General features: G+C 48.6%; 1 protein-coding gene and 1 long non-coding RNA gene across 3 annotated transcripts in view; one reads left to right on the plus strand and one right to left on the minus strand.

The window, feature by feature from the left end:
• The window catches only part of LOC122371070, a 71,887-nt gene that overhangs the window by 39,386 nt on the left and 4,984 nt on the right, over positions 1 to 27,517 (plus strand). The gene's annotated exons all lie outside the window — the stretch shown is intronic.
• On the minus strand, positions 2,499 to 3,992 carry LOC122371065. 2 transcript variants are annotated; one of them, XR_006254663.1, is made up of 3 exons: positions 3,695 to 3,978; positions 3,437 to 3,563; positions 2,499 to 3,199 (listed from the first exon to the last, which is right to left on the minus strand). It is a non-coding gene; the product is annotated as an uncharacterized LOC122371065 (long non-coding RNA). The 2 variants fall into 2 exon arrangements; XR_006254662.1 differs by having other exon boundaries at positions 2,499 to 3,563; positions 3,695 to 3,992.

A 27,517-nucleotide genomic window follows, 5' to 3' on the forward strand; every position in this document is an offset into this window, starting at 1 on the left:
TCTCCCATTCCCATACCCAACCCTCCAAAGACCTGTTCCACTGCCATTTGTCCACATTCCCGCGTCTGTAGTAGCAGCTTCTGTTAGCGTGCGCAGAATAACCGGGCCACTGCTCCTGCCCCTTGTCATTAGCCGTCAGATTGAAGCTCGTGCGGGGGCGGATCGTCTGACGGATGTCTCCTAGGTTGGACTGAAATGTCGCCTCTTTCGGCGCTCACTGGCAGTCGTGTGCAGGTCGTGGGCCACTAGTGCCATTGGGGTCAAGTGCCGTGGCGGCTCGTTGTCGGAGGGGACGCGTTTCGGAGACTGCTGTTTCTAGGAAGAATGTAGTTAGGAGCCTCAGCTTATGCTGGATGGATAGGGGTAGGTCCTGGAAGAGGATGGTGCTGTCAGATGTGCGGCCCAAGGCCCTGTGCGGCTGAGGAGGGATAGTCTCGAGCCGCGAGCCTGAAATGCAGTATACGAAGAGAAGAGAGAATGTTAGCAAAATAGTCAGCGGCACAGGGTGAGAAACGGGATGGAGTATGCTGGCGAGCTATTTGGACGGACGTGAGGGCTGTCTGTCACATTGCGGGAAGCGGGAAGTGTTCAGTGTCTTGAAGAAGAAAAAATAATGTTTTTTTTACTAAGTGCCATAGCCATTGGAGCAATTGCTCAGCCCGGATGTGTTGATGATCGACTCTCGACCTCAGGTCATGGTGCTCTGGGTTCTGCGCCGGAGTTGTCACACGCGCCGCCAGCTGTGAGCCATCGCGCGCGTCCCGGTCGTAACCCAGCGGTCGGCAGTTTGGACGGGTGGCGGACCGGGAAGTTGGGCCATCGGGTGCGCACCGCGGGACCATACTGGTCGCGACCGGCACCGTTCCGTGTCACCCAGTGGAGACAGGTGACAGTGACACGCGCACCAGGTCCGATCGGTCCATATGCGGCGGCTAATGGTGATGTTTCAGTAGAACCTCGGGGAAGTAGGAACGCTATTTATGTTTTATCGCACTTGTTTCCACTTAAATTAAGTTTGATGGCATAATGAAATCAATTAACTTTTCAGAAGCAGCATTAGCAAGATTTTGTTTGGTATCTATGTAAATATGAAATCATTTTGGGCAGCTTACCAGTACCTATCGTTCTTGGAGGAAAGTACGAGTAGGTATAAAACATATAATTAACCAATATAAAAGACCGAACATGCCACTCATTTAAATGGAAAATGACAACCTCACTAGAAAAGAAACACTTACTGCGCTCTGTCAATAAAACTAAATGGTGCCTTATAAATCACCTCAAACTCACTTAACCAGCGGCTTCGGGGACTGTGCGTGCTTCCATCACGTCTTGTTTGATCAATCGCGCGCGAGTGTAATTTGTGTCAACTATGGCTCGGACTCCAGTGCCGATTCACCCCCCCCCCTCCCTCTCCACTCCTCCTCCCCTGTGGAAATGGCGGAAACGCCGCCTGCGACACCTTTGAAATGTTCTATCACTGCATGTCTTTTCTAGTGAAAATGCTAATGCTTTCCTTGGCAGGGAGCCAACGTGGGCGACGAAAAGGCTGCATGCAGTTCTCATGAGCTCAGTTTCACCTATATAAGCTAGCATTCAATTTATAAGTTGACACCGTTCGGTGCTTCTATCCTCAGGATACTGAAATCCTTCTCCTCCACGCCGCAACCCCCTCCGGGCTGGACAGGCAACTTTATCTCATGCGGGCTGCTCCCTTGGAGCGGCACCGCTGCTCCCGAGGGAGCGCACCCCGTAGCCGGGTGCAGTGAGTGCCTTGGGGCTGGGTGGCCTGTCCTCTGGACGGGCTCAGCCCCGGCGACTCACTAGGGTGCCTGCCCAGACCAATGTCTCCCCCTATATCCTATCATCCTCCCGGCTCTGAAATGGTCTCATTGGACCGAAAGGGCCTAACCCAACAAAACAAACAAACAAAATCATAAGTTGATTACGAAAAATGTTACCTGCAGTGTCTTACGCTTATTATGGACTACCTTTGTCCTGAGTTCCCTTGTATTACCTCGATAGCTCAACTGCCCTAAGCTAACAAGCAATGCTGCTGTTTCTGCCTTACTTAAAGCAACTTTTATTGCGACAAGCAGGGCAAACAATGCAGCCTTCGGCTTGATGCTCGTTACCAAAGCTAGAAACTGCGTCACAGCCTTCCTTGTTCTGTTTTATAACATTATATACCTGGTAATCACAATCTGCGCTAACGGTTGCAAATGTGAAAGGCTCCAGACACCGTTTCCGTTATAGAGCACTGTTGTTCTGTGAGGCTGGTACAGGCTTCTTTTTGAGTCATCAAAGCTGAAATGAAGAACGGAGGCGGAGCCGACCTTCACATGCCAGGAAAGTCTGGGTGATAGTCGCTTTCCAGACTGTAAGCCGTGGTGGACAGACTGAAACTGGATCAGACTAACTAGCTCCGACGAATCAATGGACAGACCAGACAGTATACCAAACAGACAGTGTTGTCGCCGCCGCCCTCCAATACACAGTTGTCAAATTAGTCCATGTATTCCAACTGGTTTTCTGAAAATGTAGAAAAACACTATCAATTGCGATGAAGATAAACATAAAACCATAAACACCTTCTCCAATAGCGATCGAATTGTTTTCACATCGACAGAGCCCACCCCATGAGGTAGACTTCCCAGTGCGTTCATAGTTCCCCTCAGCTGAATCGCAAACGTCTCCAGGCCTTCTACGTCATCTGCCTTCACACTGGAGTATCTCAACAAATTTTCTACAAGTCCGGCTGCTACTTGAACTGGACTCCCATATCGACGGTCCAGCAAACTCATGGCTTCCGCAAAGCCTCGCTCAGGTGGCAGATGCAAGCATGTGGCTACGATTTCTCGTGGTCTTCCAACAGTATATTGATGCAAGTAATGTAATTTCTCCTCCTCATGACTGACTCTTGACACTATATTACTGTGAAAAGCGCGCATGAAGCATTTGTATTTGCCTACTTCTCCATCAACAGTTGACATTTCTAAATTCGGTAGATGAAACCGCTTCAGCAACGGGCCGGGAGGTGCACGCGGAGCCACGACAACTTACGGCACGGAGACGTTGTGCTCATTGTTGACAACTTGGTCCCAAGAGGTGTGTGGCCGCTGGGTGTGATCGAGGTCACGAAGGAAAGTTCCGATGGAAGAGTCAGGTCGGTAAAGGTACGATCACAGGGAAGTACTTTCTGGCGGCCCATCCACAAGGTGGTGAAAATAACAGAAGGATCGGCGACACAATGATTTGATGACCGAGGACATCAAATGGGCCGGGTGTTAGTGCCGAATCCGCAACTGTCCTAACGTCCATTTGTTGAGTTTTCCCGACATATTAGCAGAGGAAGGCAGGTGCAGAAAAGACGAAACGACAGCGAATTTAAAATAATTGAAATAATAACAGCGATATCATTGAAACGGCACCGTACCTTGCGTTCAGCTTCTCGTCGTCCGCTTACTTCATGATTTCGGTCGAGTAACCAAATCCAAAACTGTTGTCGCCGCCGCCCTCCAATACACAGTTGTCAAATTAGTCCATGTATTCCAACTGGTTTTCTGAAAACGTAGAAAAACACTATCAATTGCGATGAAGATAAACATAAAACCATAAACACATACACAATTTGGACTATGAAACAATGTTACAAGAATACAATAGGCTGGTTGTTTCAAATCGTTTCACTCACGGATTGTTTCGGCTCAGGCTCTTGGGCGACAACTTGCATTTATCGTTTCCTTTTCGTTTCGTTTCTTCAATTTTGCTTCGTATTTTCGTTCGTTCGCTTCGTATTTCGTTCTTTCGAATCAACAGAACAGAAGACAAAGATAACTTAAACAACACAAATCTAACTTAAACTAACATATCTCAGCCTACTTAATATTTTCTTTTTGACTCTAAATCGCGAGACAGAACTGGTAAACGAACAAAACGATGGAAGGCATGTGCAAAACGTGCCTAACAACTTGCATCTTGACGAAGAAATTTATTTGCGGATTCGGCACTAACAGACAGCCTTGACGTATTACTCGTAGATACTGGTCTAAGGAATCTCGAAGTCTGTCAAGTCTGTACCATTCAAAGGACAGTCTGGGCCTGGGATTAGTCTGAAGTCCACACTGCATCAGTCTAGTACACTCTGCGGTCTATCCAATCTGTACCGGTATGGGGTAGCCCGACAGTCCTGTATCAGTCAAGGGCAGACTGTCAGTTCAGTCTGTACCAGTATAGGACAGTCTGACATTCCTGTATCAGTCTGGGTCAGACTGTCAGTCCAGTCTGCACCGGTAAAGGGCAGCGGTAAGGCCGACCCTGGCCCGACCTACAGATGGTGAGGGGCCCAGCTCGGCCTCTATGCCCTCAGAGGGAGAGACGAAGCCAGCGCGAACCGGACCGTATGCTGGCCTGTCTGCCCAGCCCGCCGCCGTTCTTACAGCCAGCAGCACAGCGATGGCCCGAATTAAACTGGTTCGCACCAGTTTGGTGGGATTTGAAGGCTGGAACTCCAAGGAGGAAAATAAGAACGCTGAAACGAAAAAAGGACAGAGGCAATTGGCAATGGGCATACATATTCGGCATAATGTTCGTGTAAAACAAAATATGGAAGCTAGGTTCATCCATCTTTGATTTGATTTATATCTGTTTTGCACCTCAACGCGACGTGAATGCTGCAGGAATAGAAAAAGGTCGCCTCAAATGTGGAGGCATTTGATTACATATCCTTCTCGTTCCGGCATGTCACGAGCATACCCTCTTATTCACAGTCATTTGTAACGATGTCAAATGGATGTGTAAATCAGATCCGGCCTGTGTTTGGTGTGTCCGCGGCGCATATGAATCATGTTGTCTACCTTTTGTGCCGGTGTTAACCCGGCAGGCGGTGGGCCTACCAGCCACCTTCCGCGCGGTGGGGGGGGGGCACTTTTTTGCCCCCCCCCCCGTATCTCCGAAACTACTGGACAGATCCGGAAAATTCAAACAGCGTTCGATAGCCCTGTCGAATTTGTTGAAAGAAACCAAATTTCATTGACCTCGGGGTCACCGATGACGTCACAGGTCAGGTCAAAGATAAAATGTTTCACCGTTCACCGTTCTAGGGAAAGCGCTATAACACCGAGTAAAACGCATTTTGTCGAAAATCAGCGATAAGGCGTCAGTTGTCTTGTACATATGTTGCTATTAGAGGTCACTGGTCATACCAGGTCAGGTCACAGGTCAGGTCACCAAAGGTCACCAAGGGTCACCATATGAGCCCAACTTTACTAAGGTTATGCGATGCATGTTTTATGGCCAGTTTTTCATTTCCAACTCAATGGTGTTGGTTATAAGACCATCAGGCACGGTTTAGGTCACTTTCTGGTGGAGGTCAGGTCAAGGTCAGGTCAAAAAAGGTCTAATTTCAAAGTTGATATTTTTGCATAAAATGGGTATCTATTCGATGCAGCTCGTCACGGGGAGTCTAATGGTGGTCTTTGTTTTGCGCTACAAGGTCTACAATTGCTAAAAATTGAGTTTGAAAATTTGACGCCATCAATTTTGAACAGTTTTTTTCACTATAACTTGGCCAAAAAAAGAGATATCGATCTCAAATTTGGTATGTAGATAGAAGGTGGTAGGGGCTATCACATATATTCCGTTTTTTCGAAATTCAAAAAAACTTTTAGGATTTTTTGGCTATTATATTTGAAAAATATATTTTTTGATTTTTGGGGGTCAAAATCCAAAAAAATCGAAAAACCGAAACAGCAGTTTTGTAGCCTTTTAACCCGCGCCCCGCTGGGCTATTCAGCCATACGCTCCCTGCTGGGGGGGGGGCAGATTCTGCCCCCCTGTCTAACTTCCGAACCGATGGTCGTAGAAAGACGGGGAAAACGGCAATCGAAAGCTCTCAACAAGGCGGATCTTAAGAGCCCAATTTTTTTTGCTTAAGTAGGTCAGAGGTCAGGTCAAGGTCAGGTCAAGGGTACAAAATGCAAGTTTCTACAGTATCGGCCTTGCACCGTAGTTGCCGAAGAATGGACTAAGACTGATTGCCCAAAACGTGTTCTTAGACTACCACGACAATATTCGTTGCACACAATGTCATTCAAAGGTCAAGGTCAAGGTCAGGTCAGGTCAGGTCAGGTCACCAAAAACAAAATATAGAAAAGGGCATGTGCGACACATGTTTTATGTGTCATTTTACTCATGGAATTCAATGGGCACACTCAATAAGTGATATGGACCACCTCTGGATGAATTTCAGGTCGAGGTCAGGTCAAGGTCAGGTCAAGTGAGGTCAAATTTTGAAGTTGGTTGTTAAGGCCTAAAAAGATGTCTATCCGATGCAGTTTTTCACGGCGAATCGAATGGTGCTATTTTTGTTTCCGTACGAGGTCTAGAACTTCCAAAAAAAATCATTTTTCAAAAAAATTGTGTGTCGTGAAGTCATAAAATTTTGAATAACTCCCACATTTTTGAACCGATTGTTCTAAAAATTGGTATGTAGGTGCACATAGACAACTTCTTTGACATATATTCCGGTTTTTTAGATAAACTCAAAATTTTGGATTTTATAAATATTTTTCCAAAAAAGTCAGTTTTTTGGAAAAATTTTGGCCAAAATCCAAAATTTTCAAAAAATCGAGATAGCCATTTGATAGACAAGGAAGAATCACGTATAAACTTTTTTGTTACGTCTTGCTTCCTTTAAAAATGAAGATGTTAGCGGCGTTTGAAATTTTGCCATTTTTGAGGCGAAAATGGCGAACATGACGTCACTAAAACATCAATTTCTCAAAAATATTTCCGACGGATTTCGCTCAAATTTTCAGGGAACGTGTCAAATTGATGTATGATAAGGTACTGAAAGTTTGACGTCGCTGGCGTAACGCGTTTAGAAGTTATTGGCGAAAAACGGGGGGGGGCGCGGGTTAAATTCCACACCTCTTATGTCTGAAGCATTTTTTTGTATCTCTAAAGCTGTAGGCCTGACAGCTCTTCCCGCGAAACCTTTTTTTGGGTCGAAAATGGCAAAAATGACGTCACTCTGACGTCATTAGCGGCCAACCTATCATAGCCTTTGGAAAAATTTTTGGTCACCATGTGCGCTAGCTGCTCCCGGGAGGATACTGAAAGTTTTGTGACGATCGGTGCAGCGGTTCTCGAGATATATCGAAAAAACTAAGGGGGGGGGGGCAAAAAAATGCCCCCCCCACCGCCTGGAAGGTTAAAGGCTGCAGCAAGTGATCGCGCATTACCCTTACTAAATGCATTTCACTGAGTATTAGCTGCATATCCGTTTCTAAAAGATACGTGTGATAGTCTTTATCCGGCTAAGGGAAATGAAAAAAAGAATATTTTGTGCTCAATTTTTGCGATTACCTTGTTATCCACCCTTTGAGGAAGAATCAGGTGAGATCGGCACATTTGCATACACTTCGTTGCGTATTACCTATAGGGAAAAGGAAAATGTGCCCATTGCCAGAATAGGTAGCAATACTGTATTGGGTCTGTAGCCAAATAGTTTCGATGCTGAATCTTGGGAATCAGGAGATAATTATCCTAATCATTTTTTTTTCAAATTTTTATATTTCCTGGGAGTCCCCAACTGATCACTTTTACTTTGATACTCCAGTTGTTTTGAATAGACTATCATCCAACTTTAAATGGGAATGCTTTCATAACGTTTTCACTTTTCTGTTCGAGAAAGCAGCTCGGAAAGTCTTGACCACGCCGCCATTTCAAACACTTCCTCAAACTGAGCGCCTGCCCATGACAGCTGAAATAAGTTTCGAGCATCCCGAGCAGTGTCTTGGCTGAAGGGAGTCGCGCGGTCCAAATTAGGCCATTGTCTACAGTCTGCGGCAGGGTGTTGCTCATTTTGGTGGGCCGTTGGTGGAGCTGTCTAACGCCTGATACAGGCCGATATACGGGACAGGGGACTTCGGTGCGCCTCATGCGTTGTGCTGCTGCGTATTGCCCTCGCATGTATGCATGCTTGCTTGTGTTAAGAAGGTAGAAAACGGGCTGGTAAGTTTTAAGCAGTACAATGGTGTGTTCGGAGTCGGAATTAAATTTTTCAATCACCTTCTAGCCCTTTCTATGCTTTCCGAAGCACGTCTCCTGTGAGTTTATGTGCTTTCTGACATAGATCACCGCAAACACATACATGCCACGTCCAGTATGTTCCAAGTCTTGACCTAGAGGTTACAGTTCATATGAATTATTCACGCTCTTGTAAATGATGATTCTGCCTAAAATCATGAACCGAGAAATGCATATCGTGACAACTCTTCCGGAGGCAAGATAGTTTTCCAATGACTCAAATATCATTGCTACAGAGGACAATGTTTGGTCTGGTTCTGGTCTACATGTCATGTGCTGGTATGTTTACTTGACACAAAATCAAAATTATGATGGAAGACAATGGAAACGCCATGGTTGATTTCCTAAGTACCTCTTCGAAGTGCTCGTCTGCGGAATATTGTTATTATCTAATGAAATTATGTTGATGCATGTCCCCATCAATAAACTAAAAACGCCATGCGGCTATTCTGGAGGCCTTAATGGGTCTCATTCAGTAGAGTGCTGCCATTTCGAAGTCGGGACGGCCCGTACTGTCGTTCCGAGCCTGCGACCGGTCTGTAACGCTGTCCCCAGACAACGAGCAGATCATGCCGTCCTTCTGGGGCTCTGAACCGATGGGATGTGTCTGCTGTTAGTCCATGACTTCAAGCGGACTGTGCTGTATCGTCTAGACCATCACGCCCTGTCCCGCTTGGTCTCATCCGACCCCGTTCGATCCCAGCTCGTTCGGCCTCCTTTCTCGCCGCAGCTCGACCTAGCTCTGTCCGGACTCTTTTCCTGGCCAACGAGGGGACAATGTCCGCGTCGATGACAAAAAGCGGCGTCGCCAGTGGTGACGAACGGACCGGCGGACGTCGCGCCGGGAGAGGGCGGACCCCGCCGGCCAGTGCCGACACCGACATCGCTCACCACTCGGAGAGGTCGGAGATCGGCCCAGACGGCGATCAGAGCTCCGCCGGGAGATGATCATTCAGGCAGATCAGACATCACGGAGGTCCCAGCTGTGGGGCACCGCTCACCATCCCCTCTGGGAAAGAGTCAGGGTTTGGAGTTTGCCGGACTCGCTCCACCGCCGGCCGGTGCGGCTGAGTTCATCGTCAGCCGAATTTCACCAGCTCCCGCCGACAGCTGGTCCGTACAAGGCCCCGAGGGTGTGATCGATGACCGTCAATGTCGCTATATTGACGCTGACTAGGGCGGCGCTATGTCACGGGCCGGTGACACGACCAGCACCGTGTCAGAGGTCCGCGGCACGCCACTGAGCGGCTGTCGGCGGGTCTAGAGCAGGCTGTCGGCGGGTTTCGAACAGGCTGTCGGCGGGTTTCGAACAGGCTGTCGGCGGGTCTCGGGCAGACCAGCTGGGCTCCGCTGCAGGGAGACCTGGCGACCCGAACCGGTCGACCCGACCGGCTCATCCGACCCGGCTGAACGTTTCTAACGCCCCCGGTCCCTGACCTCATTGGAGGATGACATCATAGGATGACGTCACAGGAGGATGACGTCACTGGGAGAAGGAGTCAGCTGACCTTGCAACCCGGCCAAATGGCCAAAGCTCGGCGTTTGCGTGGGCGGTCAGTCCCGACGAACCCACGCTAATTTATTGGCGGTAGCTGGTAGCACAACAGCAAGAGATGAAGCTATATTATGTGACGTCACATCACTGCTGCATCAGAGTGCTGTCATCGATGACGTAATCGCTGAGCTCATAGTGACACAATACTCTTCAGGTGCCTACCTGTTATACCGCTCTTTGGAATGACGGTCAGCTCCATACTACAGGCATGGCTGGCATGCCAGTCATGAGTATCTGACGATGGCATTTTGGAGGAAGCTCGGGACAGTTTGCTCTATCGCGCGAATATTAGCTTCAAGCGTTTGCAATTGTTTGTGAACGCTGCCCTGGTCCTCACTAGTGGTGTCAATTTTAGAAAACGTATGTCCAAAGTCCGTCCAATGTCCAATGCTTACGTCGATTGTCCGTCCAAAAATGTCCAAGCCAGCCATTTGTCCAAAGATGTCCGACACCTACGCAATAGTTTACACTCAACACTGTTATTTAATTTGCTTTTCATGTACCGTTACAAGCTCAAAAGTGTTAATCATATCGAAAGCTGAGCTTTCTAATAGCCAATCAATGTTAAACACGACTACTTTTTAAAAATGTTGAGGTGTAGCAAGCGATTGTCCAAAGTTGTCCAAAGCCTGCTGCCATTGTCCAACCGAATTCCGAATTGGACATTGGACAAAATCGGAATTCCGAAGATTCAAGTTCCGATTGACACCACTAGTCCTCACTCTAATATCCCCGATATTGCTCCTTATAAAGTATGATAAAAAAGACGTCTCATACCTCCTTCAGTCGCTGAGTGACATGGTAAGGCAGGACCTGCGTGGCGGTATAAGAGCAATATAAGACGACGAGATCCTTGACGCTTCGTGTATCCTCGGCTCAGGAATGGGATCTGCCCGACTCTGAGCTGGTATAATAAAACCATTCTTGAGCGCAGAGATGCAGTGTGCTGATTCAGATGAAATAGAGGAGCGTTCATTTTCGTGGCTGTTTTATTAGCTGTATGCATGTCCGCGGGTCAAAGCGGCGGCACGGAGCTTTTGACCCGAGTTATTCCACTGCACAGTGTGTTCCTGTCTGCATTGCGGAGGCCAATAAACATAAGACAATAGTTAAACGCTACGGATTTCATCGAAAGACGTCGTACTAGCAGATCTGAACGGCTCATGTCCCTTCTACTTATACGCAGGACGTATCATAAGAGCATTTAGCGGGCACAACTGTGTGTACCTACATGCAAAGCCACAGGCTGAGCAGCAGCTGATTGCACGTTTAAACTTTGTCTCCTATCGTTTTTTGGCATGAATGCATGTGGCTACGTCCGGTAGAATTGCCATGGTCACTGACCGACAAGAATGCGACACCGAGTTGGCCACGAAAAACAATAGCTTTCTGACGATTGGCCGGCCAAGTGAGACTGACATGGTCTACCATTAGCCAATTTAGTCACTCCTTTTGCATGTGGCGTTTAGACTGTTACGTTTCAACAACTTCTCAAGGACGGAATGAAAGTGAATAGTCACGAACACCTACAAATTAGGCACCTGTTTGTGGAGAGCGTCTTCTTCAAACTAACGAAAGTATCAGACTCTTGTTATTATGTACATAAGTGGTTTTATTACCATCGCCTCTTGCATGGAGTTGAAGTGTGTTGCCAGTATTTGAAATGACGCCGTAAAATGAGTACCTAATATTAAGATCATTTTAATATGAGGCATATGCAAACAAGGAATATGGAATGAGAAAGGTAAGACACATTGCATTCATAATGCTTCCGGGAAAGATCCCACGTATGTACTCTTGTTAAAAGTTAACCCTTCATTAAAACGGTTTTAATTTGCTTATTTTGGGAAGGCCTTACACTGCGAGTGAAACTTCAAGTACTACTCATAAAGTGCTTTGCTAGAAATATTACTTTTAATCCGACAGGTGAGGTAAAACCGAACAATGCATGAACATTTGAAAAGATTCCAATGCTCTTCAACGCAGCTGCTCGGAGATTCTGATTTGCCTTTGACGTTAGCGCTACCATGTGATGCTAAGCATGTGTCACAGCATCTAGACATTCCCGGCTTTCTCTGTTACATAAGGCAACAATCTGGCACAGCGTCGACTTCTTTCAGTCTATGCGATAACCAGTGCCGATCCACCAAATGTGGCCTGACCGCTATCCGTGATTTATGCAGGCTGTGTGGATGTCGGCTACCGATTTTGTCCAAATGAAAACGATGGCCTTTGCTCGAGCTTTGTTGCCGTGGACGGAGTCGCAGTTTGTCTTTCCTGAATCACCAAGGGCCGTTAGGTGTCCTTGTCGGTTGCATTCGTTCGTCGCTGCACGAAGGACTGGTAGCCCTTGCTCAGCTGTATGCAAGACGCAGTGAGGCCTGACATTGGTGAGTGGGTGAATGAAGAATGGTTGTACTGCGTGCTCTGTGACGCCAGTCTGAGCACCACTGAATCTGACGTCTCACAATTGACTGATGACTCCACCCTCCCCATCCGGTGATGACTCAAACCCTGCGTGTTACTGTGAGTCATCGCGACGATTTCCGGTTTGATTTCACCTGCTCGCCCGGGGCACGGTGCGGCAGGCGGGGCTCGTCGGAACAGAGTTCGACCCAGCGGCCCCGGGCGGATCCGGTCAGGTGACGTCAGTCACACCAGATGACGTCACTTCGTCAGCCCCCCCCCCCCCCCGGGCGTGTCCGACTGTCCGGTCAGCGATGTCATTCCTCACACAGGATGCTGGATGTCGTCACTCACACTCAGTGACGTCACTCGATGTGTGACGTCACATGCCAACCAGTTGTTGAGACTGGGATTGCATACTGAAAGCTCTACTGACCAGCCACAAGTGTTGCATTCTTCCACATAAGGCTGCCTCTCATGTCCCTCAGAAGAGCCAAGCTGTCATTTATGCATGATATCCCGCGCTCCACTGGGCCGGGGGGACTATTTATAGCCCCCCCTCCTGTTTTTCTGCAATAACTTCCAAACCACTTGACGTATCGACGCCAAACTTTCAGTACCTTCGGCTGCATCAATTTGACACCTTGTGTCAAAATTTGAACTTCGTACCTACCATAGGTCGGCCGGAAATGACGTCAGAGTGACGTCATGTTCGGCCGATTTCGACGCAAAACATTGAACCACGGCAATCGCTCCCAAGAGCTCAGTTTTTAAGCTAGATCCAATTTATTTGTATTAAAGGACTCAGAATTGACTTCGCTATCCAGGGGCGGATTCAGAAAATCTCCAAGGGAGGGGCCATTAGAAACCAGGAGGCCCCCCCCCATAATCCCACCTGTTGGAGGCCCCATCTTCCCACTTGTTGGCCCCCCCCCAAAAAAAAAAACTGCGTCTATTGAGCTTATCTAGCTGTTCAGGCAACATCTCAACATCTGTGCAGGCTTGGAGGCCCTCTGTGCAGGTTAGGAGGCCCTGTAAAAGTGGTCATCTCTGTGAGTATAAGAGACCTCCAAGTTATGAAAAGCTTTACCAATCTTCTAACAAAGAAGTCTTCTCAGCTAGTCTTCTAAAGCCCGGTTCCGACTATGGTCACTTCAGGCCCAATCAGGCCAGATCAGGCCCAATCATTCCCAAAAAGGCTGAAAAAGGCGTTCGGCCTGACGACATGCCAGTGCGAACCGGAGCGGCTGATCCGGCCTGAACTGGCCTGATCGGACCTTCAGGCCAGATCAGGCCGAAGTTAACTTCAAGTCAACTTTTTGGGCCTGATCGGGCCTGACGCTGCGCCCGCCATTTTGAATTTGCATTGGCGCACATGCTACATTTCACGGTAAACGTGTTTTTTTGTGTCACTTTTGCGAAACGAAGGTACCATTTTTATTTTTGCAAATACACGCAAAAATAGATTCATCATGGATTAAGCACGAGACATTGCACATGATTTTTAGATGACTATTGTTGCCATTCATTTCGTCGGCATTTGGCATTTCATTCATTGAAGCCTACAGTTGTTACGGAAAATATGCCTAGCAGGTGTTAGTTGATTAGATTTCCAGTTAATTAAGAAAAACACGGCCTGATGGCAGTTGACAAGGAGCTCTTGATACATACTGTTGCAAAATACCCATGGCTGTACGATAAAAGTCACAGGTCATATAAGGATAACATTAAAAAAACTAATTCTTGGCACGAGATCTCCAAAAACCTGAAGACCACAGAGGATGAGGCAAAGAAAGTATGGACTGATTTACGGAACTCATACCGGAAGATCCACGCTCGGGTGAATGCCGGGGCGCCGAGCGGGTCAGGAGCAACTGACGCCGCCAAACATCAAGGCTCCCGATGGTGGCTATACGAGTCAATGGACGCGGTGCTCAGCCAACACATCCAGCCCAGCCGGCAAGGTGGCGACAGCATAATGGTAGCCGCAAAGAAGGACGCCCCAAGATCGGCACTCGACGTCGATTCCTCTCAGAGTACCGAATTCAATTACAGCGCCAATGGTCAGCTGCTTGTGGAAGAAGCGGGCCCAAGCCTGCAAGCCCAAGCCCAAGCAGGCAACCATGACTCACATGAGCCGTCGCTGCAATCACCGCACGAGGATGACAGCCAACTCTCTGAGCTGCAGCTCGAAAGGGACCACTCCCCGCCGTCGCCGCCGCTGCCACCCTCTGCTGAGATGCCGCAGTCGCTCCCGGCGGCGGCTGGCCGCAACTGCAACCAGTCGCCGTCGCCATCCGCCGCCGCACGTGGCCGACCTCCTGCCGCTGCCGACTCACGGACTCCTACCGGACCACGCGGTACAAAGCGAGCTCGCCAAGCGTCTCAAGAGGAATGGCAGGAGACCCTTGTTTCCTACTTGCGCACCAAGGAAGCTCGGCGGGACAAGACCGACATATTTGATGCCCTGGGAAACATCGTGGCAGACCGAACTCGCCGTATGTCTCAGTGGAAAGCAAACTTAGCGCAGGTCAAAGTGATTGAGACGTTAAACATGATTGACGACATGTAGAGGCCATCTTTGACGGTTGGCTGTACTTGTTTTGTGTAATGCGCATTGCGTAGTGTGAACCACATGATTATCGCGTGTATTTTGCTTCTCACACTTTAGCAGGACATGCAGTTCGGCTATCAAATCTTAATATAACTGTTACGACTGGAACGTGCTTGTGTCAATCTTATTTGATAGAAATACAGCATTCGGCAGTGCACAAAGATCAGAGTCGAATAAAACTTCATACATTAAATATTAGCCCCCTACATGTGTCCAATCAAAAAACAAAAACAAAACAAAGCAACGTCAGAGGCGGCAGCATCATTCACTCCCCATACACACACCACCCAGCACCCCGCTTATTCGGCCCAAGAGGGCCAGAGCTATAACGTCATGCGTTCAACGTGCCCTCGCATTTTCATATATTTACCCAATTTCCGGTGTTTCATGTCGCACAAACCGGACAGGATGAGATATTGGGACGATGGGCCCAGGACCAAACGGTTCGCGGTCGAATGCTTGGCCATCACCACCGCGAGATTGATGCAATAGCTCCGATAGCTCTTTGTTTTTTTTTCGGATATTGTGTATTGCATATACCGATCTCAATTGAACGGAAATTCAAATACACTGATCGTAACGCATATACCGGTATAACAGCTCCAACGACTGCCGCTACGGCTAACAGAATCGGAGCCGGCGCCGCCGCCCGCGCAGCAGCAGCTGCACTAAATAGTATCTCTGTCTATCTGTCTCACGTGCCGCACGTGTCCCGCGCCAGTCACAGCACGACCCTGCTTTGCTCACACTCTCAGGCGGCAAGTGTCAACACAGTTAGGGGCAGACGGTTTTCCGCCGCCGGAGAGCCACCTGCCGACGGCTCTGTGGGCCCGCGGTTCAAAACTGACGTCCCAGCACTGCCGCTGACATGCGGCCAAAACGAAAGCACCGCGCCCGAACCACGACGGCGCTTCTTCATAGCGAACAAACGCGGCATACACAAAACATGAAAGTCACAGCTCACATAAAGTCACAGCGTATTACATAACTGAAACACCGGCCGGCCGAGGACGAACGGCGCTGAGACGAGCCGACAGTCCCCATCCACTGCGATACGGAAGCGCGGCGCGTCGGCCGACAGACACGACACCACTCGGTTATCGGTGCCGGCGTCCGTCCCGGTTACAAATGTCAGACCGGCGCGGCGCCATCAGCGCACAGCAGCCGGACCAGCCCCGCCAGGGGACGGCCACCAACGCGGCCACCGCGGCGACGCGGAAGCCGAAACGTGGGCGACGCCTAGCCAGGCCGCGGCAGCCATTCTCCGGAGGCGGCGAGGGCGGGCAGCCCAGGTCCCCCGACAGCAGCGACCGGGACGGCGGCGATGACGGCGGCGGCCATCACACTGACATTTCAAGCGGTGCTGTCGCTCCAATAGCTCAGTTTGACGTTGATGTGGCGACAACACCACACTACTCCAGACGCCCTCGATTCACCACCGTCTCCTGCCATGGCACCCTGCCCTCCGGCGAAACAAAGTACTCAGCCAACCTATCCCGCACGTCAAAAGCTCTCTGCGTGGCGTTGTTCGACCCCATGCGACCGATCTCCCTCATCCCTGTTCCAAAGCCTGCCTCGCGCCACAGGCCGGGGGCCATGCGATCACCCGTATACAGATCAACATCCCCCGGTTCGATGTATCGCTTGTCATTCGACCGTCCATCCCTCCTGCGCAAGAAGTTGTGCAAAACGCACGTTGCTCTGACTATGGCGTCTACGGTCTCTATATTGGCGATTATTGGCTGCCTAAATATGCGCCACCTGGTAACGAGTATCCCAAACGCGTTTTCAACCACGCGGCGGCTGCGTGACAGACGGTAGTTGTAGATCACGCGCTTAAGACGCTCACGCGGTGTTCCCGTGCTCTTTCCTGGGTACGGTCGCATGATGGTTTGTCGGAGCTGAAAGGCCTCGTCTCCTACAAACACGTAGGGCAGGCCTCCTGCGGGTGGCGTCGGCAAGTTCAATTCGCCGGTCTCCATCCGCTGGCCAAAGCTCGAGCTGCTGAGGATGGTGTTGTCGTGCTGGCTTCCGTAAGCTCCGACGTCTATATATGTGAAGCAGTAGTTTGGATCCGCTACAGCGAGAAGAACTGTACTGAACGTGCCCTTGTAGTTGTAGAACTGCGACCCAGACAGCTTAGGGCACTGAACAACGACATGTTTACCGTCAACTGCCCCTGAAAAAGGACTGGTTGTTAGAAGAAGGCCTTATCACTGGGTAGAATCATATTCAATTGTAGGCCACCAATTTTAAACGTTTTACTTGATTTTCTCTCTCGTTGCATCATCAATAAAGCACTGGTTTGTTTTAACGCTTCCTGTTTACATGAGCGAATGTAAACGGGCCAAAATGCGTCCTTTGACCTGACCTGTGACGTCAACAGTGACACTTGGGTCAATGCAGTTTGAGCACATTGTAGTTTTCGGTGGGGCTATCGAATGCCGTTTCAATTATTTATAGTCGGAACGCAACTTTCCGAAATCTTACGGCGGGGGTGACACCCCCCCCCCCCACGGGTGACAGGGCCTGAGAATAGTCAGACGGAGTGCGGATTAATAATATCCTCCCTTAGAAATGTACCGTAATGCATACCTAACACAGCGGTGAGTGTTTCATCGCTTCATGTATTTAGCAATTACAATACTAACCGAGGCAGTTGGGGAAGTTCCAGCGGTCCTCAAACTCGGCGGCGATGTCACGCCACCGCTGAGTGTCAGGGAAGGGCATCTCTGTCGGCGCCAACTCCTCCCATATGGCGTTGCAGACCTCCGGTATTATGGAACAAATGGTGCTCCTTCCCACTCGGAAGTATCGGGCCACTTCCTTTTGGCTCATTCCCGTTGCCAAGTATCTGCAAACAGTGCAAGTTACATGTAACCATAAATGCTTACCAACCTAAAACAGGTACTATCAAGTCAACATTTATCAGAAATCAGAATACATGAAACATAAATGCAAGTTGCGTGTATTGCACCAGGCCAGAGTCTATATCAAATTGTAGTATTATGGACCTATGGTACGCGTATTACAGCTATAGCTAAATGACTGGGAGTTGATGGCCTATATTGAATGCCTACCTTAGCCAAAACTACGTATGTGTACCCGACTAAGTACTCGTATAGTCAGTAGTCACCTATTATTAGGTTGTTATCTGAATAACACAATACATAAGCAATGATAATAAACCCGCGCCAGTGAATACAATGGGTATCCCGATCTTAACGTTATCAGCTTACCGTATGGTCATGGCCAGCCTTTGGGCTGATGGAATCGCAGACCTCAAATGCGTATCTTGGTGGGATATCTTCCATCGGAGCCTGTCCAGCAGCTCGCTAAAGCAGTCAGGGCTCATCCGATAAGAAGCATGGAACTCTTCAACATCATTCCACTCTTTCAAAAAGAATGAGGAGAATTCTCCATCATCATCGCGCGCCTGAAGCGCCTCTCGTACCCAAATGGAGGGGCGTCGTCTCTTGGTGGCATGAGTTCCACTACTTGCAAGCAGTGTAAGCAGCATATCTTCCTCATCACTGTCACTTGACATTTTTAATCGACTTAATATTATTCCTCTAAAGAAGTGTTTAAGCTTTACCTTTTAAATGACAAAAAAAAGCAGAAAAACGTTTACATTATCAAACCAATAAAACCCTGCTCACCAAACCGTTCATCGTGCTAATTATTAATGCTCATCCAAATATTCGTCGTGCTCAGTGTAATAGGTGTAATAACCGAGCCAAGTGGCTTTTTCGTCGAGGTGAAATGCTGCAGAAAATGTTTGAAGTTCCTCTTCTGAGGAAAAAAATATAACAACCACAAAAAAAAACACACAAATAAAACACATGTTCCGCCTATAAAACACACACAACCACGCCGACCAGCCGAAACGGCCTGATCAGGCCGAGCGTCCGACGCTCAACTTTGGCCTGAACGCCTGATTGGGCCTGATCTGGCCTGATCTGGCCTGATGTGGCCTGATGTGGCCTGAAGCAACCTCATAGTCGGAACCGGGCTTAAGAAATAACTAAGTGGGTAGGTTAAAAAAAACTCATCGGATTTCGGCCACTTTATTTTCAGGAGGCCCCCTTTTCAGCTGTTTAACTTTTTAACTTTTTATTTTATTTTTGAAAAAAAAAAATCGGCCAAGGGGGGGGGGGGCCATGGCCCCCATGGCCCCCCCCTTGTATCCGCGCCTGTCGCTATCAAACTTCTATCTCGGATTTTCGAAAGTTTGAAAATTTCGAAAATTTTATATAATAAAATTCAAAATTTATATTTTTACATTTTTTCAAACTTTTATTGACTTTTCGAAAAACCGGAATATATGTGATAGAACACATTATTATGACTAACTCTAGCAAGTTTTAGCTAAACATCTTCAAAAATGGCCAAGTTATACGCATTATTGCAAAAAATTAACAATTATTAATTTTTCAAATCAATTTTTCAGCACGAATTTGACATCGTACGCCAATATAAATAGCACCATAGTGTTCCTGAGCTCAAAATGCATCCAATAGACACCTTTTTTGTTGAAAAAATTTAGCTTCAAAATTTGACCTTTTTTGACCTGAAAGTGACCTGACCTAAGCTAAATTTGACTCAAAATGACCTAGAATGACACAGACGACATCCAATTCGAAATTTTTGGCCTAAGTGGACCATAAAACATGTGTCACGTGACCGACGGATGATATAATATTTTCGTGACCTGGGATGACCTGACCTTGACCTGAAAATCAAAGTACAAGTTTGGTACCATCAGAGTATCTTGAGCATCTGTTCAAGAGTGTGTGAACCAAAAATGAGCCTCATCTGACTTGTAAGACGGCGGCCAGAGCCCAAAACGTGAAGAAGCCAAAATGCTAATAATATTTTTACTTTGACCTGACCTGTGACGTCATCAGTGACCTCGAGGTCAAGGAAATTAGGTTTCCCTCGACAGTTTTTCCGGGGCTATCAGACGCCGTTTGAATTTTGACGATCGGCCCACTAGTTTCGGAGTTAGGAGGGGGGCTATGAATAGCCCCCCTCCCCCCAGTAGGGCGTGTTATACGCAGACACCAGTGGGGCGCGAGATATTTATAAGTAGACCCGTTTTTTTTTTTTGGTAGCTGTGGTTCCAGGGTGCTCTGCACTGGGAAGGGTCACCACCCGCCGCGGGACGGTGCCAGATCAGCGGGCTCGCTCCCCGCGGGAGATACGAGCGTCCGTCCTCGGATGATAATCCGCGGATGAGCGATGACCGGTCCCCGGCGACGTGCTGTCTGCCAGGAGAAATGACCGGGGAGGAGAGGTAATGAGGCAATCGCTGCCAGAAGAGGCCGTGCTTCACAGCGATGAATGGTGCGCTGCGCCTGTGTGCTGGTGTTATTGGATAGTCGACGAGTGTTCTTGCTCTTGCTGTAAAAATGCTGCTCCGTTTTTTATTCCGTTGCGTGAGATGTGTTTTAGCTTCTCTTGCAGTTGATTTAGATAAAAATACCATTTTGACATAATGGCGTGTGGCATGCACCGTTACGTTAGACGATTATGTCACAGAATCAGTCGACCTTGTTGAATTTTGCAACCGACATTGGATTATGCCCAGGTCATGCGGCCTTGAGGTATACATTTATCTTGTTGCATGCCCTTTCAAGGTATCCCGTTTCTAGTCACATCGCAATATTTTATCCAATTCGTGTTTCCAGTAGCTCCGAAATCATCCGATATCTCCTACGTCACCGGTCAGTTTCAGCATACAGCAGCTGCATTCCTGGCGCATCGCCCATAATCCAGACGCACCGCCGCACCTTCAGTGAAAACCGGTCATGCTAATTTACCGCCCAGAGCCACCGGCGCTTCACTGAAGATGTGACGTCATCTCGGTCGTTGAATGACGTCACCACCATGCATATGACGTCACTCGCGGTAGGACGGGCCTTACGCCGGGCAACGTCAGACAGTTTCAACGAAATTTCTTCAACGTGTACCATTGTGTATTCATTAGAAGACGGATTTCTGGTCCACGAAAAATGGGCCTTTGTAGCTCTAAGAATATAACACATAGGTGAAGAGTTGTGTTGAATATCAAACGGCTTTGTTTCTGTCTATGCTCATAGCCTCCAGGCAGGTGTAAAATATCATCTTCAGTTTCATGAGCATGGTTTCGTCCAACAATATCCATGTTTCTTCACCACCAATTTCACGCGTCAATTGCCCAACCTCAATGCCGTCCAAGCGCTAACATTCCACTACATGACTCAGTAGTGTTTGGGATATTGCGGTCAGAAACCTTGGAGATAATAATCGCACTCGCCAATAGTGCAGGCTCTGGGAGTCGGTCAGTTTTATGATTCACTGCAGAGTGCAGGCATGGAACCTCCTTCCGTGCCCGGGAGAAACGGATGTGTGGTGTAGACTGCACCGGCCGCAGCTATGCCCTGCGGCACAGTCTATCCAACGATGCGAGTAACACCAGACAATGCAGTCTCTGGCGGACTGACCCTATATACATAACACTATGCTGTGGATTGTGGTTGCATGAAACCTGGAGCTTTTCCATTCTGGGCATATTACAAATACAACGGAGCCCCATGTTTGTTGAACCTGCTCGCTGTAACTTCAGCCGTGTGACAGCCTTATTTGATAATAAATTCACCGGTGTGCACGTGGGTTTGTAGCTATAGGCACTAAATCAGTTACAGTGGGCTATTTTCAAACTACGCTGCTTGCCGGTAATCTAATAACGAGTATTTCACAATGTATTCGTATGAGCGCGCATCCTATATGCTGCACCGTTGCTTGAAGTAGCAAAAGAGGCTAGCCCACATATCATTTCAGTGCATAAAACAGAATATGTTTATGCTGATCAATTTTAGGCTTGTGCATAAATAAGCGAATTGAAAGCCGAATGTTTTGAACGTCGAATGTTACTTGCCCTGGCAATAAACAAATCTAAGTGAGTGGTGTGGCAGTAAAGTTTAAAAGAAGCCATCGTTGAGTTTCAGAAGCTCAGTCTCACACCCTGTAACTGACTGCCTCGGGCGCGACCCATCACCTATATTTCACCGAGTACTGGGAGGCCTATCAGCGATCAGTGAACCAAGACGCGCTGTCTTGGTTTCTGACTCTAAGGTTAGCAACAGTGGCCTGGCTGGCAACAAGGCAACAGGCACTGTATACCATCACTGGGTGACATAGTTGATGGCGCTGTGAAGGCAGCGTGTTCGACCGCCGCATAGAAACAGGACACGGATCTGACCTGTCACCGACCAGAGAATGGTCAGCGCTTGTCACCGAGCAGGAGACGGCTCAGGTCTGTCATTTGAGTAAAGAAAGGCCAATACATTTACTTGATTGGATGAAGACCCTGATTCGCTCCCTGAGCAACAATCAGGCACATTGGTGGACCGAGAAAAAAGAAATCGGGTATGTTCTTTTACGCTCAGAGGCTCCAGTTCTGCTCGGTGAGGACATTATTACCAGCTTAAAGAGAAACGAGAAGGGAAGAATAAGAATAGATGCAAAGAGTAGGCATAACAATAGGGCAAGTGACAAAATGGGCACCCATTTTAGACACCATGCTTGCGAACTTATCATCTTGCCCCATCACAAGAGACAAAAAGCTTTTATTTTTATATGAGCTGTCAGTGAAGTGGCGGCCCTGGCCTGTCCCGTCGTTTGGTGATAACAAGTCTTCTCCTCCACTTCCTTCATATTACAGGGTTCTAATGAGGCACCTGTCCTGTCACTGGGTGTGGATGTCCTTGCTACAAGTCCTGAGCAGGTGTGCGGCTGATCGTCATATTGGTGGCATGGAGACGAGGTCTCTGGTCTCTGAAGGATGCCAAAGGGTCATTTATCAACACCTGTCGGCAGTGGATGCTGTCATTTTGTCACGTCCGTGCACCTGCTCACTGCTCAGTCACCTCGGGATTAAAACTGTTACGAATGATATTAGGTTGCTGGATGTTTGGGGAAATTTGTATTCACTGTGAGCAGACAGTCTTTACCGAGCTAAGTACTCTACGCAACGCTTCAGCACGACTGGGTGTTACAATAATTATTGTATTGGAACATCATTGAACTTGAACGATGCGAAATAGATTGCATATGCATTTTGAAAATTTCGCTCGGAAAATCAGCGGTGAACTTTTTATATGTTTTATCATCTGTGTTTGTTTCCGCTCGCATGGCAGCTTTCTGAATTATCACTGCAGTTGGATCGGTTGCTGTTGTTGTTTATCCTTCGACCTTCGATCCATATCCGATCACAATTAGCTATGCACCAACACTGCGTTATACGAATCAGTGGTCACATTCTCCCATTCCCAGAGCCTAGGGAGGTGGAAACCAGCCAGTGAGGTGAATTTCAGCCTGTGGCGGCGGCAGCGGCGGCAGCGGTCGGCCTCATCTAAACCCCGGCCGCAGCGGGGAGCCTGATAAATCAGCTGTTCACTGACAGTGCCCGCCGCTGCTGCGGTGGAGGCAGTGGGACGGCGGTAGCACGAGGTACTGCGGCTGGCCGCCCCGCCTGCCCGGCCGCCCGCCCATGGCCCACCTCACGGGCCGGCCCAGGTGACAGCCCCAAACCGGATCGAGCCAGTTTGACGGGAGAAGGGTGGATGGGAGAGAGGGTGACGCCCGTCCCGTCCCCGAAAGGTGATTACTGCGATCCGAGATGCGCCAAGGCGTTATAGGATGGACTACTTATATGGCTGGGATGATCGATGGCTAAATCGCTCGATTTCTTGCAACAAAAGGGTCATTCGGCAAATCAGAGATGTGACTGAAAATATACGCTGGGACTATTCATCGGTCCTTGCTTATTACTTAGGTATTCGGCAATCGTGGTTGTTTGTATCGTTCTGCTCTCGCCAGGTGTGGCCTAGTTTTCCACATGAAAGCCCAGTCTCCGAACCACCGTCAGCCGGGCCGGTATCAATTGTCTCAGCTGCGATACTCATCCCGCCGCTCCATATTTCAGCCCCTCCCCGTCCGGCGTCTGCAGGAGGCGCTGCGAGGCGTCAGAAACGCCACTCTTACGAGTTAATTAAGGCGAGAAATATTCCCAACTGGTACGGCAGCGCGCCTCTTCCTCCAGAAATGCGGCCGTCCCTCGAGGGCGTTGTTTTATATTAAACGACAGTAAATTTGTGAGAGGTGTCATGTCTGGAATCTATTTTACAAGTATATAGTCGCTTGATGTGTGATTATGGGGTTAGGACTTGAGCCCGCAGTGGCACCGTGCAGGGTCATGGTGTATGACTCTCGCAACTTCCGTGCAACCGTAAGAGCCCCTTAGTGAGAGGAGGAAGTCAACAACGGATCCGTATCTTCAGACCGGCCTTGGCTGACTTCAGAAGCCGGTCTCAGGCAGTGTGTCATGCATGTGCATCAAGGTTCCATGTCAGGGGATGTGACGCCATCCGGGTGAAGGTATGGTCATTTAGTGACCTGATAATATGAGGTGTCGCGCCGTTTTGCCATGACCTTAACCTGGTAACGGTCCCTTATGTTTTTCCTGCTCAGGTCATCAGCGCATTTATGTGTCCTTGTTGGCCAGACTCACGGGGCTGGGCGGGTGCCTCGCTCTGTGGAGTTGTACCCTGCGTGCTGTTATGATGCGTGTTGGGCGGAGGGGTTATTTGGAACTGCGTGGGCAGTAAATGCGGGCTCCAAATGAGCAGTGTCATCGAGCAAAAACAGCTGGGGATGCCTGAAAGATAGGCCAACCGTGTGTTTGTGTTATTTTCTCACAATTGAGTAAGCAATTGACTGGGGACTGTCACGCTGCTGGCAAAATTACTGTGCTGAAAAATATCAGTGCCGATAACGAAGAAGGTAACAGCTTGAGCTGAAAACAGACCTAGTCCAAATGCTTCTTTGTGACTGAATAAACAAATAAATAGACATTGGTATATTGCAATTGGAAATCGTGCAGCATTGCAACTGAAGGCAACAACATTGATTGCCATGGCCGCCAAACAATGGCGAAATGATGGCTCGCCTATGGAACATCAATAACCCCATACGTCTTACTAATGGACTCATTTCCTTCTTTTAATTACCCACCGGAAATTTTTCGAAGGAGGATGCCCGAGACTCGAGACTACCCTGGCAAGTGGTCACGACCACGAATGTCTGCAGTTTTCTACCAAAATTCCGATCATTCGTCGCATACTAATGGGTTCCCGTTATTGGCCGTCAGTCTCTGATCACAATGGAGCCGTCGGCTGCGGCCGGTCCCATGTCGTCATCAATCTGCCATGTGACGTCACTGGGCGGCGCAAAGCTCCCGTCCGTAGTGCGCCGGCGGTCGAGACCATGCGGAAGTCTTAGATTGTGGGGCTCCACGCAGCTATTTGAAGCACGTGTCTCCCAGCCGCCCCGACCCTGGGGAGATCGGATCCATAACTGGGCTACAGTTAGTGGGATTGGACTGGAGTGTGGCATGACTGCCACAGCCACTAACCTATTTAACTTTAACCCTAACTCGTCCAGTCGGCACATCCTCTCCCATTCATCTCCCTTCCCTCTTCCTCTCTCCCTCCAGAGGAATTGTGGTGCTCCACCCGGTAGTGATGGCTGTGATCTCGGCCTGATTGTTCCTTGACACGCACGCAGAGGAGAGTTTGTGGATAGTCTACAGTGCGGTGCGCTGACTCCGGCGGTGGCTTCGCATGAAGACGACGTGAAATGTGCGTAGTGAACAGTGCGAATGTGAATGGTGTGAAAATAATGTGAAATGGCCGACTGGCAGACTGAAGGTCGTTGACTAGCGGTGACGGTCAATGTCGCAGATACAGGCGGACAGGGGCTGCAGTGGCTGACCTGCGCACGGGCCGTGGTGTCGTGTGCCCAGACCATGTCACCAAGGCCGGCGAAACGAGCCATGTTACGGGCCAGATAACGACGCTCCGACAGGCGAGACCCGTCCAAATCGATACGGTGGCCTCTTCAACTGCCAGAGCCAGGCGAATATAACTCCGAGGTCTGCCGTGGAATTGTCGTAATTGGCTGCCACAAATCATCAGGATTTGTTTGACGTCCCAAACATTTTATGAAAAAAAGTTGGCGACCAAGGCATCGCTTATGAACTATATCTGTCCATGAAGATATAAAAATGTCATAATAGTTTTGCTTGGACTTCGGCGATTCCATAATGTACACCGCAAGTGCACCTCCCAGTGCACATTCATCAAATTCAACGAGTGACTGTAAAATGAGAATAACCAAAGCTATTGTTCCAGACAGCTGTATTATCTGCAGTGCAACCGTAGCGAGCTATGAAGGACGGCTAATGTAACGGACCATGTCACTGTCCGGGAAAGTAGTCAAGGTGTGGCGGGAGGCTCCGAATATTTTTTTACTAATGCATAAAAAATATTCAACCAAGCTCTGCCCTTCCCTGTTTCCAACCGATAAGACACAGAGGATCGTCTGGATGCCGCCCGCGCCACAAATATGAATAATGCCGGTTTTCGATAAAAGACAAACAATGACTCATCTGATATAAACACCAGTAGGTATTTATGACACAGTTCGAACAACATTCGTGCTATCACGAGGAAAAGCTGGTCCGTAAATAAAGGACGGTCAGCCTAATGCTGCATACTTTTATGATAAGAAAATATTAAATGGGAAAACCCTGTCCTGCAGCTAATCATATCGTATTGTAACATACTTCCTAAATTTACTGTCTTGCCGAAGAATTTGTAGAAATTCAGTCAATTACATATAAAAACCTGTCAAACACCTTACACCACAGTAAAAAGCAGATGGACGAGCTAAGCATATTTAGCGCTAATACCTATGTCGCCAGTGCTCACGCCTATTCCAGTTTTCTAAACTCTATACCTACATAGTTGATCAAGCTCATTCGTTCGTCCCTTCCTTCCCATCAACCATCTGCCCAATCGGTCCCATCCCCAGCACACCACCAAGCAGGTCAGTTAGGGGTCACCAAGTGCTGTAAGCCGACAGGACGCGCAGCGGTCAACTAGCAGTGTCGACCACGACCGACCACACGCGGCGCCGTCCCTGATAAATGTCCCAATTCTGAGCACACCCTGCCGCTCCCACGTGTTTGTGCGTGACCAGAAACTGGCAGCTTTGGGGAAGTGCGCCATGTATTGGCCGTGATTGCTGGTAAATATTTAGGGTCTTTGGAGGCTGTCAGCTCGTCTTTATTGGTTCTCTCTAGTGAAGAAAATTGTTGTCGCATATTACTCGTCACGTTTCGCTTCTGTGTCCAGAAACTTTCGCTGCAGGAAAAGAGATTTTGATGTATTTACCCATTTCGCCTTTAGTTTTTTTTTTGCAACTGATTTATAGGCCATCAGATTTATGTCATTTTTACCTTCCTATCTAGTAATTAGCATTCCTTGGGCAGCACCTCGTCACCGTGAAACTATAGTTCCTAGTCGATGTACTCGTTCCAAAGGAAGCCATACAGAGCCCAGACGAGTCCGCGTCTTCTTTGGGACGGCAGGCATGCCATGACATCGCGTGCCTCGCAACTGATGGTGGGGTCTGGAAAACAGAGTCTGCGTCCTTCAGTCTTCTGTTACAAAACAACTCTCAGCGGCACACAGAGAGGCATTGTTGCGCTGGGAGAACCGCCAGACGCCGAGGAACAATACCGACATGCGCGGAAATGGTGGCCGCTGTAGCTGCCCGCCCCGGTCAGTTACTTGGAGCCACGTCACGTTCACAAATTGAATTATTGACAGCAGAATCGCAGCACGGTTTATTATGTGCCTGGTTTTGGCGTGACGGTGTATTGCTGCCTGTAAATCTGACGGAGCTGCTCCCTTCCGAATTAGGTGACGGATAACGGCCTTTGGGCAGCGCACAAACTGAGTCGC

The sequence above is a fragment of the Amphibalanus amphitrite genome, unplaced genomic scaffold, assembly GCF_019059575.1.
Source record: "Amphibalanus amphitrite isolate SeventyFive unplaced genomic scaffold, NRLGWU_Aamphi_draft 001200F_arrow, whole genome shotgun sequence".
Classification (NCBI taxonomy): Eukaryota; Metazoa; Arthropoda; class Thecostraca; order Balanomorpha; family Balanidae; genus Amphibalanus; species Amphibalanus amphitrite.